General features: G+C 40.2%; 1 pseudogene; it reads left to right on the top strand.

The window, feature by feature from the left end:
• Positions 1–1,519: 1,519 nt before the first annotated feature.
• On the top strand, positions 1,520–2,287 carry LOC126582527 (NPL4-like protein 1; annotated as a pseudogene).
• Positions 2,288–16,029: the final 13,742 nt, after the last annotated feature.

Below are 16,029 nucleotides of genomic sequence, written 5' to 3'. Positions count from 1 at the left end.
CCCCGACTCTGATGTGGTTGCCATGCTGGATGACCTGTTGGACAAAAAGGTGATCAGTTTGCCTGAGTGCAGACGGCCGGAAGAGATGAATCGTACCAACAGTCCAAGGTACTATAAATTCCACCGCTTCATCAGTCATCCGACAGAAAAATGTTTCGTGCTGAAGGATCTCATCATGAAGCTGACTCAGAAAGGAATCATCGAGCTAGATCTTGACGATGTGGTGAAGTCAAACTATACCACCTTCATTTCTGGTTCTTCCGACTCAAAGTTTTCACCTCAACCGTTGGGGGCATCCTTCAAGACAAGCAAAGTTGAAGGATGGACTCAAGTCACTCCTAAGAAATTGCACAAGAAGCATACGTCTCCTCCACAAGTCCGCCAATCGGAAAGGGGGCAAAACAGCTCTTGTCAACCTTCAAAGCAACGTGAACGTGTTAAAGATGATGCAATTTCGACACATAGATCGTCCATCCCCATCACGATGCGTGATTTCTTTCCTAAAGACTTCTTCAACTACTCAGTCAATGCTCCTTGCTATGAAGATTGCGAGAAACGACTCTCTCAAATCGCTTGACGAACCACAAGTGCTCCTTGTTCGCACGAGCCTAAACTGCACGAACCGAAGCTCCTTGTTTGTAAGAGCCTAAACTGCAAGACACAAAGCTCCTGGTCTGCACGAGCATAAAAGGCAACACCAACGCTCCTTGTCTGCACGAGCTGAAACTGCAAACGACACAAAAAAGAAAATACCAAAAAATATGTATGTATTTGAACTACGTTACGACTTGATCTCTTCGTTGGAGGGGTACGTAGGCAACTTGAATGTTCAATTTTTCGAGTTCAGTCACATCAAAATACTAAGTGTTTTATAAAGTCAATTGTATTACAAAAAAAAAAGGAATATACAAGTATTATATATATATATATATATATATATATATATATGCATAACTCAAAAGCTGGGCCCTCATCAGCGACCCATCCTCATTAGTATCTCGGCCCAGCAGCAAAATGGCTCAAACCACAACGGGCCCAAACTCCAGCTTGTCTTCTTCCCCATTTATCCTCGACCCAACCAGTCCGAACCCATCAAGCCGTACTCTCCACTCTTCTTTCTCAAAAGCAAAAGATCCAACTCTCACTTCAACTACGACAAGTCGTCGTCCAGTGCTGCTGCGACGTCGTTTAACTGATATGCATCCAGAACCTAGCAAAAAAGACTCATATCTGCTAAAAGTTTGAAGCTTTCGGCTTCAATTTGAGGAACCCAGCAAGAAATGACGCTGAATTTACCGACTTCCTGTCTGATTTTCGCGCCACTATTGAACCCAAGGCCCACCCACAACGCGGCTCAGAACCGCCCGCCAACGGAGGTCCGATTCACGCGGTGGAACAACGCCAACGCTAAGATATTCAACCAGCGCCGGAAGGCCCAGCAAGAAATCGAGGACGATATTCGCCGGGAGCGTCGATTCGAGTCTGCCACCAGAATTGCCATTCTTTCCGACACCGTCGCCGCCGAATCGCAAAGATGATGCTCTGAGTTCGCAGCAGAGACGGGCTTGAACGAGTCACGGTGGAGAACCCACAGAGCACCACCGTCTCCGAACTCAAATCCTTGATACAAACCCAGCTCCGAATCCCTTTCCAGAACCAGACAATCTCCACCAGTCAGAATCTTCTTTTGGCCAAAACCCAGGAAGAAATTGCTCGATTCACTGATATGGCGAATCCCAATACGTCTCTGACGGCGCTGAATCTCGCACATGGGTCGATTGTTTACTTGGCTTACGACGGTGAGCGCAGCGTCGCCGGGCCGGCTTTCCACCCAGCGGGCTCTTTCGGGAGGAAGATGACTATGGATGATTTGATCGCCAAGCAGATGAAGGTCACGCGCCAGGAGAACCCACACTGTGAACTGGTGTCGTTCGATCGAGATTGTGCTAATGCGTTCCAGCATTATGTGAATGATACGCTGGCTTTCGCAACTAAGCGGGGATGATTTATGTACGGGACGGTGTCGGAGGAGGGGAAGATGGAGGTGGATTTCATCTATGAGCCTCTGCAGCAGGGGACGGAGGACAAATTGGTGTTTTACAGAGACCCGGAGGAGGAAAAGGCGGTGGAGGCTATAGCAATGGGTTTGGGGATGAGACAGGTTGGGTTTATCTTCACCCAGTCAGTGAGTCAGGACAAAAAAGATTATACTTTGTCGAATAGGGAGGTGCTTCTGACACCGTTCACTATAACCTGGCAGATCTGTCGGCGTGGCTTGAGAGCATGATCTCCGAGATGAACCTCTCGCCTCCTAATTTCGATCCTTTAAAGGGCGGTGCCGTCGCTGAGGTGCAGCTTAATTAGCAGCAAGTGCAGCTCGTCGACGACCCGTTTTTAGCTCGGGGGGAGTCGTCCATCACCACCGTCGATTTCCCAGATCAGCGGAAGAGCAAATTCATTAGCACATCCTTAGGCGAAGCCACCGGGCAATCTGTGCAAGAAATCAGGTTGTTCGGCGTGCCACTGGTGGTCGATTCCATGGGGAAGAGCGACTGTCGTAATGGATGGCGCCGACGCCAACTTCAATTGATCCTCCTCAGATCCGAGAGCCGTGAGCACACCACTATCGACACCCAACCATGGTTGTACCTCCACCACAGCAGCTCGTCCCTCTTCCTCAGCATCCACCAACTACCTCAAGCTTCATCATGCTCCTCCTTCTTCCTCCTCCTCCGTGCTCCTCCTTCTTCTTCCTCCTCCAAACTCCTATCCTGCACCCTATATATATATATATATATGTACGTACGTATGTATGTGTGCATATAAAATTACAATATAAAAAAAAAAAAAGGAAAAGCAAAGGTGGTGCCAGCACCATGAAAGAAAAAATATATATATATAATATATATATATATATAATAATAATGAAAAGATATGGAATGGTGCATGCAAAAGAAAGTGGTGGTGGCTAGCACCGAAAGAAAAAAAAATAAAAAAAATAAGGGGAATGGTGCGGATTGCACCATCTGAATATATATATATATATATATATATATATATATATATATATATATATATATATATATATAAATAGTGGGTGGTGCATGATTAAAAAATAAATAATAAAAAATAATTAAAAAAAAAAGGAAAGGGATGGTGCGGATTGCACCATCTGAAAAGCAAAATATACATAAAAAATAGTGGGTGTGTGCATATATATATATATATAATGTAATATGTATAAAAATTATATATATAATAATTGCATTGAGAGAAATAAAGTTCATTTTATTTATTTCTCCGGAAAGATTACATAAAATTGCATTCTACATACAAAAAAAAAAAAATTTACAAATGTGCAAACAAACGGGAGGGAGTCTTCATTGCTCAGGTGGTGTCTCAATACTCGGCAGAGCTTCAGAAATGAGAGGCGCCGGAGGTTGACTGTTTGAAGCCACACCACTCGGTGGAACTCCAGGAAGAAGAGGAGCCAAAGGTTGATCATTTGGAGCTTCATTATGCGGTACAGCCCCAGAAGACGATGGCAAATGCTGCTGGAACAAACCCACAAACCTCTGATGGTCAAGTAAAATCTAACCATCAGATTCCTGCATCTGGTTATTCTTCCTCTTCATATTTGTCGCATAGCTATATGCGAGCTTATGCAACTGTTTATTCTCCTGTTTGAGCCCTCTAATATCCTATTTGAGACTCATCACTTCAGCCGCCAATGATTCAACTTGACGGGTTCGAGCAAATAGGCGTTGGGCCATATTAGACACAGAACCTGCACACTGCACACTAAGAGCCAGAGAATCCTTAACAGCCAACTCATCAGATCGTTTGGAAAGTAGTCTATTATCTCTGGGAGTGACAAGGTTCCGGGCCACCACCGCAGCGGTCATATCATTCTTCACCACCGAATCCCCAACGGTAAGAGGACCAGTGGGGGATATGAAGGATGGGCGCCATATGTTGTCTGGAGAAGGCGGGACTGCCTCTTCACCAAGATTCAAGTCAAAACGACGGTCGGAAGGTCCAGACATTTTCAAAAGTGTTGAAGGAAGAAGAGATCGGACAAATCAAGATCTTAGAAGTACAAGAGGGGAGTTTTCACAAGCGAAAATTCAAGTGTGCTTTGAAACGAACTGCATGCCTCTATAAAAAATCAGCACTCGACGAGATTTCAGAGATCGAAGAGGCAAGCTCAGAATTCGAAGAGGCCATTCAAAAATCGAAGAGGCAAGCTCAGAAATCGGAGAAGCATCTTGCTTTTCCAGACGCGTCGGCACCCACCACACGCAAACTCAGCTTTGCGGAAATCAAGGGCAATTTGTCGAAGCGTCGATCCTAGATATCGAAGAGGCGCCAGTCTTTTTCAGCCTCATCAACACCTGTTATATGCACACTCAACTTTGCGCAAATCACGGGCAATTTGTCGAAGATTTTCGGTGAAGGAGAAAACACGTGAAGTTTACTGTTCAATCATCCAACGGTTGCCGACAAGAGTGAAAGAACAGTACCAGTTATTAATCCATATAAATGTCCACCTTCACCTTCCATAGCAAGGCAGACATACAGAGCCTTTCTTTATCTCAAAAAAATGCTTTCCCAACGAAACCTCTCGAGTCATTCAGTGTTCCTTATTCCTTGGGGTACCTCTGCAAGCCAATGACTCCAAAGCAAAAGTATCTCATATCACCAGGGTAGAAAGCAAGAGTATCTCATATCATGCACTCTCCCTGTCATTTCCTTTGTCCTTGTTCTTACCTGCAAAGACAAGGATAAAGAAAGCAATATGCCGGAACCTCCACTTAAACTCGAGTAAGGAACCGACTGCTTGGAACCCTTCCCTGATTGCCTACCTAGCACTGCTCTTTAGTACTCGTCTCCCACTGTTGCTGTACTTCCAAAGAAGTTGTCACATCTACCTAGAGAACAGATAAGACAAGTGAAAATGATACCTTGCAGCATGTGGAGACAACGTGCAGAAGGAACAAGCAGAGAAGAATGCGGTCTGCACAGTCAACTCAGCAGAAGGAGTCCGAGCTGAAGAACTCGAGAAGCTGCCACATCTGCATGAAGAAACAAGCAGAGAAGAATGCAGCCTGCACAGTCAACTCAGCAGAAGGAGTCCGAACTGAGGAACTCGAGCATATGCCACATTCTGCCAGAAGAATAGATAAAGCAAGGGAAAATAATACATTGAAGCATGTGGAGACAAGCACAACAAAGCACGTGCCGATTCATCCGCTACTTCTTCAAAATCAAAAGTATCTCATATCATCAGGGTTGCAATCAATCTGGACGGTGAACTCATTTTGACCCTCAAATTCTTGGGTCGACTTACTAGGCGTTGTGGGCTGCACGTGCCGATTCACCACCCTTGAATCAAATCCTTAAAGATCAAGTCATCAACTGGAAGAAAACCTCATCAATCTTGAAGATCATACCGCTGACCAAACTGCTCAGGTGTGAATTAGAAAGATTGAACAAAGCAACAAGTCGTCACCTTCACCTCGTGCCTGCTTGCAATATGTTCGAGTTAACCTTCAAGAATCAAGCCTCAATGGCCCTTGAAGAAGCTTCCAACCAAATTCAAGATCAAGCATCGACGACCCTTGAGGAAATCACAAGTCCGATTCAAGATTAAGTGTCTACCACCCTTGAATCAAAACCTAGTTCAAGAATAAGCTGTGGAAAATCAACAATTGGAGGAATCCAGAAAATCCTCAAACCCAGTTCAAGATCAAAGCTGTGGAAAATCAACAAGCGCAACAAAATATGTGCCGATTCACCCACTACCAAAGCCAAAGATCATCTACCACATGAAGCTCCTTGTGGTCCAATTTCAACCTTCAAGATCAAGCCTCGACGACCCTTGAAGAAATTTCAAACAAAAGTTCAAGAACAAGCCTCAACGGCCCTTGAAGAAATCTCAAGCCCAATTCAAGATCAAGCCTCAACGGCCCTTGAAGAAATCTCCAGCCCAATTCAAGATCAAGCCTCAACGGCCCTTGAAGAAATCTCCAGCCCAATTCAAGATCAAGCCTCGACGGCCTTTGGATCGACATCTACAATAAGGGATTTCAAAACGCATCTCCTACACGTGACAAACACATGTATACGACGTGCCTTGAAGTGGGGGCATTTGTAGACATCGAAATTTCGGTAAATAAATGTTGACCGATAAATCAAAGTGTCAACGCTCATGTATTACATAAATTTTACACGTAGCGTGTGACTCAACGAAAATTGAAATGAGTTGGAAAAGTCATCAAATAGGACACGTGTCAACACCTGGCAGAAACGACTTATTTCATATGGGATATTATATTCAAAATTAGGCCTTGGAAAATTCTATAAATACAAGCCCATTTCATTCATTTGGGGGGAGGAACCAAAATCATTAAGCAAGCTCTGAAGCTCTGAAACTTCGAAGCTCTCAAGCATCCAGGTTCCCGAAGAATCAAGAAAGCGTTCTTCATTCTTCGTTCATCGTTCATCCTAAGATCAAGCCCCAACGGTCCTTTGGATCAACAATCATCCACCAATTCAAGATCAAGCCCCGACGGCCCTTGAAGAAAGTGTTCTTCGTTCTTCGTTCATCGTTCATCCTAAGATCAAGCCCCAACGACCCTTTGGATCAACAATCATACACCAATTCAAGATCAAGCCCCGACGGCCCTTGAAGAAAGTGTTCATTCGTTCATCATCCGTTCATCCAAGATCAAGTCCCAACGACCATTTGGATCAACAACGTCGACAAATCCATACATCCAACCGTTCTTCAAGATTAAGCCCAAAAGCCTTTGAAGATCCGTTCATCACTGTTCTTTAAGATCAAGCCCAAAAGCCCTTGAAGTTCCGTTCATCATCGTTATTCAAGATCAAGCCTTAACGGCCCTTGAAGAAACACTCATCCTCAAGATCAAGCCCCAACGGCTCCTTGAAGATCCGCTCAAATCCACCTTCAAAGATCAAGCCCACGGCCCATTGAAGAAACTTCCAACAGTTCATCCAAAGATCAAGCCTCAACGGCCCTTGGATCAACGAAACATCCACAAATTAACGCCTTACGGAGATCGAATCAGAGGATCAAATTAGAGAGAGATTGTAACCCAAAAACCATCAAATACAAATATTTGTTTGTGCACGTTGTTCTTGTTTCTTTCGTTTCAGGAATTTTCTGTGTTCACAGTGTCATCTATCCTAAGTTACACATATTAACCACAAGAAGCCAATGCCAATTCTAGGGACATCCCTCTGCCAAAATTGCATCAAATTATTTTTCTAAATATCCAAATGGTGGCCAATCATCAGGACAATTAGATAGTATAAACACGGTGATTAATAATTCAAAACCTGCATGCATAACATCATAAGTAAATTGAAAAGAAACTACATATTCTTGCTAAGACTCGTGACCTCGCCATAACAAACGAAACTAGTTACGAATAATCATAAAACAAAATATTATTAAGAACATAGATAAAAAAACACCTTGAAAATAAACTTGAATTGGCAAAAGCTTCTAAGTTAATGCGTCTCTCCAAATTGATCCCCTCCTAATGGCTAAATAGCCTTATTTATACTATTACAAAATAAAATCCTACTTAGAAAATGTCTTCTAAAAACTGGGAAATATAATAGAATAAGATAACTAGGAAATAAAATGTTTCCTATTTAAACTGAAATTCGGAATTCTCAGAAAATCAGACTTTTGACCGACCAAATCAACTCTGATTTGGTCCCAAAATATCTCTTTTTAAAGCTTGAGCCGTCCCTGACAAATCCTCAGAAGGAATCTTCTTCAAAATAAGTCATCTTGACCTTCAAAATACCCAAAACGTACATAAACGTTTCGCGCTGGGTCTTTATTTCATCATCACGGTTAAACGGTTTGGTAGAAAAATATGAAACTTTGATACAATTATCTTAAAAGGCTCACGAACATCCTTCAGTTGGAATCACTCAAAAATTCATCTATTTGATCACTTTTTGCTCCAGAAGAAGTCGAATGTTCTACATTGAAAATACATATCAAAGTATCAAAATTCTTCTAAATAAACTAATAAATTATAATTAAGATTAGGGTAAAATATATGGTATAATATGGATTCATCAGTGTCTATTTAAGTGAGATTTTGAATATACTTGAAAGTTTTTATAAAAACAAATATTTCTAAAATTAAGGGTTAATATTTTGCTACATTCGATAAATACACGAGTTGAGACGATTGTGTGATACCAACGAGAAGTAGATTTGCGAACGATACCTAGCCAGATTCGCAAGAGGACAGAGAGAGCAACCTGACTAATTATATTAACGCTTTAGAATGAATAAATAAACGGGTATAAAGCGTATTAAAATTGGTAGGACTGGATTATTTAAAAGGAAAATTAATGAAAAATGTTTGAAAACTTTGAGTTTTAACGATAAGGACAAAATAAAGGGTAAATTGAATAATATCAGGATTGACTTTTTAGTGTAAAAATATGATTTTTCCTTAAAATAAACAGTACCTGGAGCTTTTCGTTAAAGTTCCCTTATTTAAAATTGGTCCAAAACAGGTTTATAAAAATAGAGTGGTCATGTTGGGTAAACAGTAAACTCCGAGTTCAACTGGAACTGGAAATCCTTGCAACTTTAGGCTTTGGAAACACCTATCTATTTACATGCTCAACACCCTCTGCTTTAATCCCATCCCCATCTCTCTCTCTCGCTCTCTCTCTCTCTCTCTCTCCTTCGGTTGGTCTGATCGCTTCTGCAGAATAAGGCTATAGGATAGTGAAATTAACGGATCGAATGGGAATGGCAAAGTCTTCCTCCGCCGGGCCGCTTTGTAAAATTGTTTTCTTCTGCTTCGCCGCACTATTGGCAATCTTTCTCTTCACAGCCTTGGCGTGGACTTTATTGCGTGACGCGAAGCTCAGCCCTGAATTCCCTGAGTTCCGGGTCGACTTGGTAGCCGTGTCGCCGTGCCCACTCACCGACACATCCAGCAGCGACTACTTAACCGCCACGTGGGACTTGACGCTGGTTGCTATAAATCCCAACCGGAAGCTGGACTTGTATTACGAGAACCTTCAAGCCGATATCTTCTACGGCGACGTCTACGACAAGGAAAGCGACAGCAATCTCAAGCTGGGAACGGCGCCGTTGCCTCCCATCTATGTAAGTAAGATGAACCAGACTACTCTTGATTTCTCGGTGGTAATGGCGAGGTCGTACGTCGGAACCGACGTGGCCAACGATCTGATCATCTCCTCCTCCTCTTCCTCCACTTCCCCAAGTTGTTATGGGTCGGGGAGCCTGTGGCTGAAGCTGTTGGGTTTTTTTAGGTATAATACTACGTTGTTTGGACTGGATACTTCCCAACTGACGCGCTTCTCTTGCGACCTTTTCCCACCGAATGGGACGGCGGGGCAGTCAAGAGCATGCCAAGATTTTGATCGAAGTCATAGGTGTTATTGCTGACCTGATTCAGATTGATGATTCTAATTTCTACTAGCTGCTGTGCTGTATTTACCTGCGTATTGTATTGTAATATATATATATATATATATATATATATATATATATATATAACTATTGGCAGGTGCATTTTAGACATTGTTTTTATTTAGTTGTTTATGTTTTTGCAGCTAAATTGCTAATCCTATCTGAAAGGGTAATTAAGTTGGCTATTTCCTAGCAAATGTAAAGAGTCTGTAAGTTGGCTATTTCCTAGTCTTAGGATTAATTATAACTTGCAAAGGTTGGAGCTTGGGTTAAATGAGAAGCATGATTGATCAATATTACACGGCAAAGTTTTTTTCTGGTAAGAATCATTTGCATTCATATAGGATTTGTGTTCCCTATTAAAGATTGATTTGGTGTGGGATTCTAGGAGTCTATTCAAATCTACAGTCTTAAATAAGGAAGAGGTTTAATTAAGGCCAATCTCTTTGTTTATCAGGCAAAGGAGTTAACCTAGTATATAAGGGGTTGTGTTGGGAGTTTTATGGAAGACCTTTTGCACGCTAATGATATTTGTGAGATTGTTTTATAAGGTCAAGGGGGAGGAACAAAAGACTGTTAGGTTCTTAGCTTTATCTAGGTGAGAGTTTGAGAGCATAACACATCATTCATTCATCATGAACTTTGTGTAAGCTTTGCCTGTGAGGAAGATCATCAACCTACGTGAATCGGTGTTCATCCAAGAGAAGGTGAAGAGGACGTGGTCTACAAGACAAGAATATTTGATCAAGCTTCTGTTGTGGTGTAAGAAAGTATCAATTGAGTCTTGTATTATGTCCCTAAGTTTTTAGTGAAATTGGCTGTGTGCCTTGAGGTTTTTCTCTCCTGTGAGGAGGGTTTTTTCCTCGTGCGAGATTTTGTACAAATCCTTTGGCTTTGCTTATTTACTCTTTTTATTTTTGTTGTGAAAAAATCAGGATTGAAACATTTCAATCCTGCATATTGCATTTTAACCTTAATCCATCCAGATTTACAATTACAATTGGCACCAGAGCAGTTCTCTAAAATTATTTAGAGTGATCCTAGGGACTACTATGATGGATCGAGCAGCTGGATCAATCTCACATCCACCATACTTTGATGGTGAGAACTATGGCGCTTGGAAAGCAAAGATGAAGGCTTTTCTTTGGTAACTAGATGCTTGTGTTTGGAACACGGTAGTTTTTGGTTACTCCCCTCCAACCAAAACTATAATACACAAATCAAAGAAAATATCTGAAGAAGGTAAAGCAGATAGTGATGTTGTCACTGAGGAAGTTGTTCTCAAACCTCATGAAGAATGGACGCTGGCTGATCAAACTCACTCCATGAATAATCAAAAAGGGTTAAACGCTCTATTTACTGCCTTATCTCCTGATCAGTTTTCTAATATTTCAAATTGTGAGACCTCCAAAGAGGCTTGGGATATCTTGCAGGTCACCTATGAAGGAACAAATGCTGTTAAAGAGTCCAAGCTTCAAAGGTATATCACTCAATTTGAAATTATTAGAATGGAAGAAGATGAAACCTTTTCTGATTTCTATGCTAAGTTAAATAGTATCGTCAATGCTTGTGCTAATCTTGGGGATAAAATTCCTGAATCTAGAGTTGTCAAAAAGGTTCTTAGATCACTACCTTCTAGGTTTCAACCTAAGAAAACTGCAATTGAAGAAGTTAGAGACTTAAACACAATGAAAATTGCAGAATTAGTTGGGTCTTTGAAAACCTATGAAATGGAGCTTCCTATTGTGAAAAGGAGTAAAAACATTGCCCTAAAAGCTGTAAAAGAAAAATGTGAAGAAAGTGAGGAAATTGGTGATGACGAATTTGCTCTAATCGCTAGACAGTTTCAAAAATTTCTCAAGAGTAAAAATTTTAAGGGAAAAGGAACAAGTTCAAGATCTAAACCCTTCAAGTCAAACAATTTTAATTCTGAAAAAGGTTCTAGACTTATTAAACAAACTGAGGGTCGAAAATGCTATGAATGTCAGGGTTTTGGACATGAGGCAAAAGAATGTGCTAACACCTTGAAGAAATTAAAATCTGAAAAAAACAAAGCCATGAAGAGTACTTGGAGTGACAGTGAATCAGATTTAGATTCGGAAAGTGAGATAGTTGCATTTGTGGGATTTGCAAATATCGATGATCTTGAGGAATCTGATAGTCAGGAGCTTGATGCTGAAGAAATACTTCAAAAATATAATGAACTTTATCATGTCTCTGTAAAAATTAGAAAGCATAGTTCTGATATGAAAGAAAAATTGAAAAATCTGTAAACTGAGAAAAGTAGGATTGAAACTGTGTTTCAATCTCGGTTGTCTGAACTTAAGAAAGAAAAAAAGTCATTAACTTCACAACTTGAGGCTTCTAAAGAAAAAATCATAAGATTAACCATTGGCGCGGAAAAGATTGACAAAATGCTCATTATTGGAAAATCCAGTGGAGATAAAACTGGTTTGGGTTTTGATGGTTCCACTGATAGTTCTTCGAGAACAAAATTTGTGCAAGCTTCAGGTACGTGTGCTATGCCTAAGACTTGTGTTCTTACTTGCCATGCTTGCGGTGAGGTAGGTCATATTCGACCTTATTGTGACAAAAAATACTTGAATCATTCTGATAATTTTTCTGTTGGTGCAGCACGAACTCATCTCTCAAATCTCTTGAGAGAAGTGAATAGGTTGTCTAAACTCGTTCATATTCCAAATTCCCATTTGCCTAAGATGAAACTTGTGTGAAGAGAAAAGAAAAGGACTAAATCAGTGAATGAATCACATTGCTGCTTACTTGCTCATTCTTCAATTGAGTCTAATGATTTCAAATGTTTTGTTGCCTTTACTGCCTTGGATTCTTGCAACTCTAACAAGTGGTACTTTGACAGTGGTTGTTCAAGGCATATGACAGGTGATAAACGTTGGTTTCAGTCATTCTCAGATAAAAAGGTAAGAGGCACGGTAACCTGTGGTGATGGTAAGAAAGCCAAGGTTTTGGGTGAAGGTACAGTTAAAGCTCCTGGTTTACCTTTTTTGCATAATGTTTTACTTGTTGAAAACCTTACTGCAAACCTTATGAGTATTAGTCAACTATGTGATGACTTTGGTAAGGTTATATTTGATGAAATTGAATGCATAGTAAGTACAAAAACAGGTGAAAAGGTCATTTGTGGACCAAGGTCTGATGATAATTGCTATTGTGCTATGGTTAATGGTTTGAATGTTTGCTATAGGGTTGAAAACAATATCACTAATCTATGGCATCGAAGATTAGGACACATGAATCTTAGAGATCTAATCAAAATTTTAAAGAAAGAATATGTAAGGGGGCTGCCCACATTAAGTGGAAAACAAGAAGGAGTCTGTGGTGATTATCAAATAGGAAAGCAGACCAAAAGCTCACACAGTCCCACCAACTTCTCATCCACATCAAAACCATTGGAACTTATGCATATGGACTTGGTTGGTCCAATGCAAACTCTAAGTTTGGGAGGTAAAAAGTATATACTAGTTCTTGTGGATGATTTCACTCGCTTTACCTGGGTTGCTTTCTTGCATGATAAATCTGAAGCATTTAAATCTTTCACTATTTTATGCATGAAAATTCAGAATGAAAAACATGATAACATCATTAGACTAAGGACGGATCATGGGACAAAATTTGAGAATCATTTATTTTCTGAATTTTGTGATGAACATGGCATTGCACATGAATTTTCTGCTCCTATCACACCTCAACAAAATGGGGTGGTTGAAAGGAAAAATAGAGTCTTGCTTGACATGAGTAGAGTAATGCTTAATTCTGCAAATTTGGCAAAACATTTTTGGGCTGAGGTAATATGTTCTGCTTGTTACACTGCTAACAGAGTGTATTTAAGACCAAAGTCAAAAGCAACTCCTTATGAACTTTGGAAAGGAAAAAAACCTAATGTGAGTCATTTGAGAGTCTTTGGGAGTACATGTTACATATACAAAGATAGGGAACATCTCGCTAAATTTGACTCTAGGAGTGACATTGGTATTTTTCTTGGTTATTCTCTAACTAGCAAGGCTTATAGGGTCTATAACACTCGAACTAAGGCTGTAATAGAGTCCATAAATGTTGTGATTAATGATTCTGATTTGGAGCAGATCAAACAGATGAAGGATGATGATGATCTTACAAGAATACAAACAGAAAGTATGAGTGATCAAGCTGCTGCAGTGAATGATGCTTCAAGTATCACAAACTCAGAAGACATCCATGACACATCATCTCAAACACTTAGAATTGGAGCTAAGCAAGTAAAAAGAGATCACAAGCCTGAAAACATCATTGGGAAGCTCAATGATAAAATGAGAACTCGAAGTCAAGATGTTGAAGAAATAAGCTACTTATGTTATGTCTCTCAAATTGAGCCAAAAAAATGTCAAAGAAGCCATGGTTGACAATGATTGGATCTTAGCCATTCAAGAGGAGTTAAACCAGTTCAAAAGGAATGATGTTTGGTACTTGGTTCCACGGCCCAAGGATGCCAATGTTATTGGTACCAAGTGGATTTTTAGAAACAAGACATATGAGAAAGCGAATGTAATTCGCAATAAAGCTAGATTGGTTGCTCAAGGTTAAACTCAAGTGGAAGGTCTTGACTTTGACGAAACTTTTGCTCCAGTAGCAAGATTGGAATCAGTAAGATTATTACTAGCAATTGCATGCCATCTCAGGATCAAGTTGTACTAGATGGGTGTCAAAAGTGCGTTTCTGAATGGGGTGTTGCAAGAAGAAGTTTACGTGGAACAGCCAGCTGGATTCAAAGATCATTTTCATCCTAGTCACGTTTACCGACTGAAAAAAGCATTGTATGGTTTGAAACAGGCACCCCGGACTTGGTATGAGAGGTTGTCATCGTATCTGCTTCAAAATAGTTACACTAGAAGAGCAATTGACAAAACTTTGTTTGTCAAACGGGTTAAAAGTGATTTAGTTGTTGCTTAAGTTTATGTGGATGATATTGTGTTTGGTTCTACCTCCAATCTTCTAGTTTCTGAATTTACTAATATTATGAGTAATGAATTTGAGATGAGTATGTGTGGAGAATTGAATTACTTTCTTGGTTTGCAGGTCCAACAACTTAAAGACGGCATGTTTCTCTCCCAAACAAAATATGCAAAGGATCTTGTCGCTAAGTTTGGTTTGGAAAGTGCCAAACCAGTGAGAAATCCCATGAGCACCACAGAGAAGCTCCACAAAGATCCTACTGGAGAACCAATTGATCAAACGTTGTATAAAAGCATGATAGGGAGTCTACTATACCTTACTGCTAGTCGTCCTGACATCTCCTTTAGTGTTGGTGTTTGTGCACGATTTCAATCATGTCCTAAGCAATCACATTTGACTGTTGTTAAAAGAATAATACGATATGTAAGTGGCACTTTAAGCTTTGGAATTCATTACTCATTCAACTCAAATGTGGAAATTGCAGGATTTTCGGATGCAGATTGGGCTGGTAATATAGATGATAGAAAAAGCACTTCAGGCGGTTGTTTTTATCTGGGAAACAACTTAGTCGCGTGGCATAGTAAGAAACAAAATTGTGTCTCACTCTCCACCGTCGAGGCTGAATACATAGCTGCTGGAAGCTGCTGCACACAACTGTTATGAATGAAGCAGATGTTGTGTGACTATGGTATAATGCAAGGTAAGTTGATCATTTTTTGCGATAACCAAAGTGCAATTAATATCTCAAAGAATCCTATTGAGCACTCTCACACTAAACACATTGATATAAGGCATCACTTTATACGTGATCTTGTAGAAGATGATCTTCTTGCATTGGAATATATTCCCACTGATAAACAACTTGCTGATATCTTCACAAAACCACTGGACAATAATCGATATGAACACCTTAGACAATCCATTGGTGTGTGCTCCATTGCCTGACTCTGTAGTTTTCAAAATGCCAGTAATACATGTCTTTCGTCTGCATATGTGTCTTTCTATATATATATATATATATATATATATATATATATATATACATATATATGATATATGTCATCCCTCTGTGCTGCTACTACTCTTTTGATCTCAGATTGGATTACTATTATGGTTTCTTGGCTCCATCAGATATAAGGTGTTATTTTGTCTATCGAGAACCGAACATTGCTATTTCCTATTTTGTTTGTTTTTGTCATGTCTCAGTTTCTCACTATCTCAAGTGATTCTGGGGGTACGAATTCATGATCAATCATACCTTTCTAATTAGTGGGGCACTTACGCTAGTTTTTTTGTCCCCACTCTGGTTGCCTATAAGCACTTTGCTCAAAAAAAAAAGTGCATGTACTGCAATTACAATAATATTCATTTGGTCTCTTGTCTAAGACATGCAATAGAAAGTTCAAAGTTGCCAGGCACACAACGAAGATATGTAAACGTCTCATCGTTGTGACAACCGCTAGTAATAATGTGTCTCAAATAAATGATGCAAGGCACACAATGAAGATATGTAAACGTCTCACCGTTGTGACAACCGTTAGCAATAATGTGTCTCAAAT

This window comes from Malus sylvestris, chromosome 9 (assembly GCF_916048215.2).
Source record: "Malus sylvestris chromosome 9, drMalSylv7.2, whole genome shotgun sequence".
NCBI classification, from domain to species: Eukaryota; Viridiplantae; Streptophyta; class Magnoliopsida; order Rosales; family Rosaceae; genus Malus; species Malus sylvestris.
Note: the sequence above shows the minus strand (reverse complement) of the source record. Positions and strands in the feature narration are given on the sequence as shown.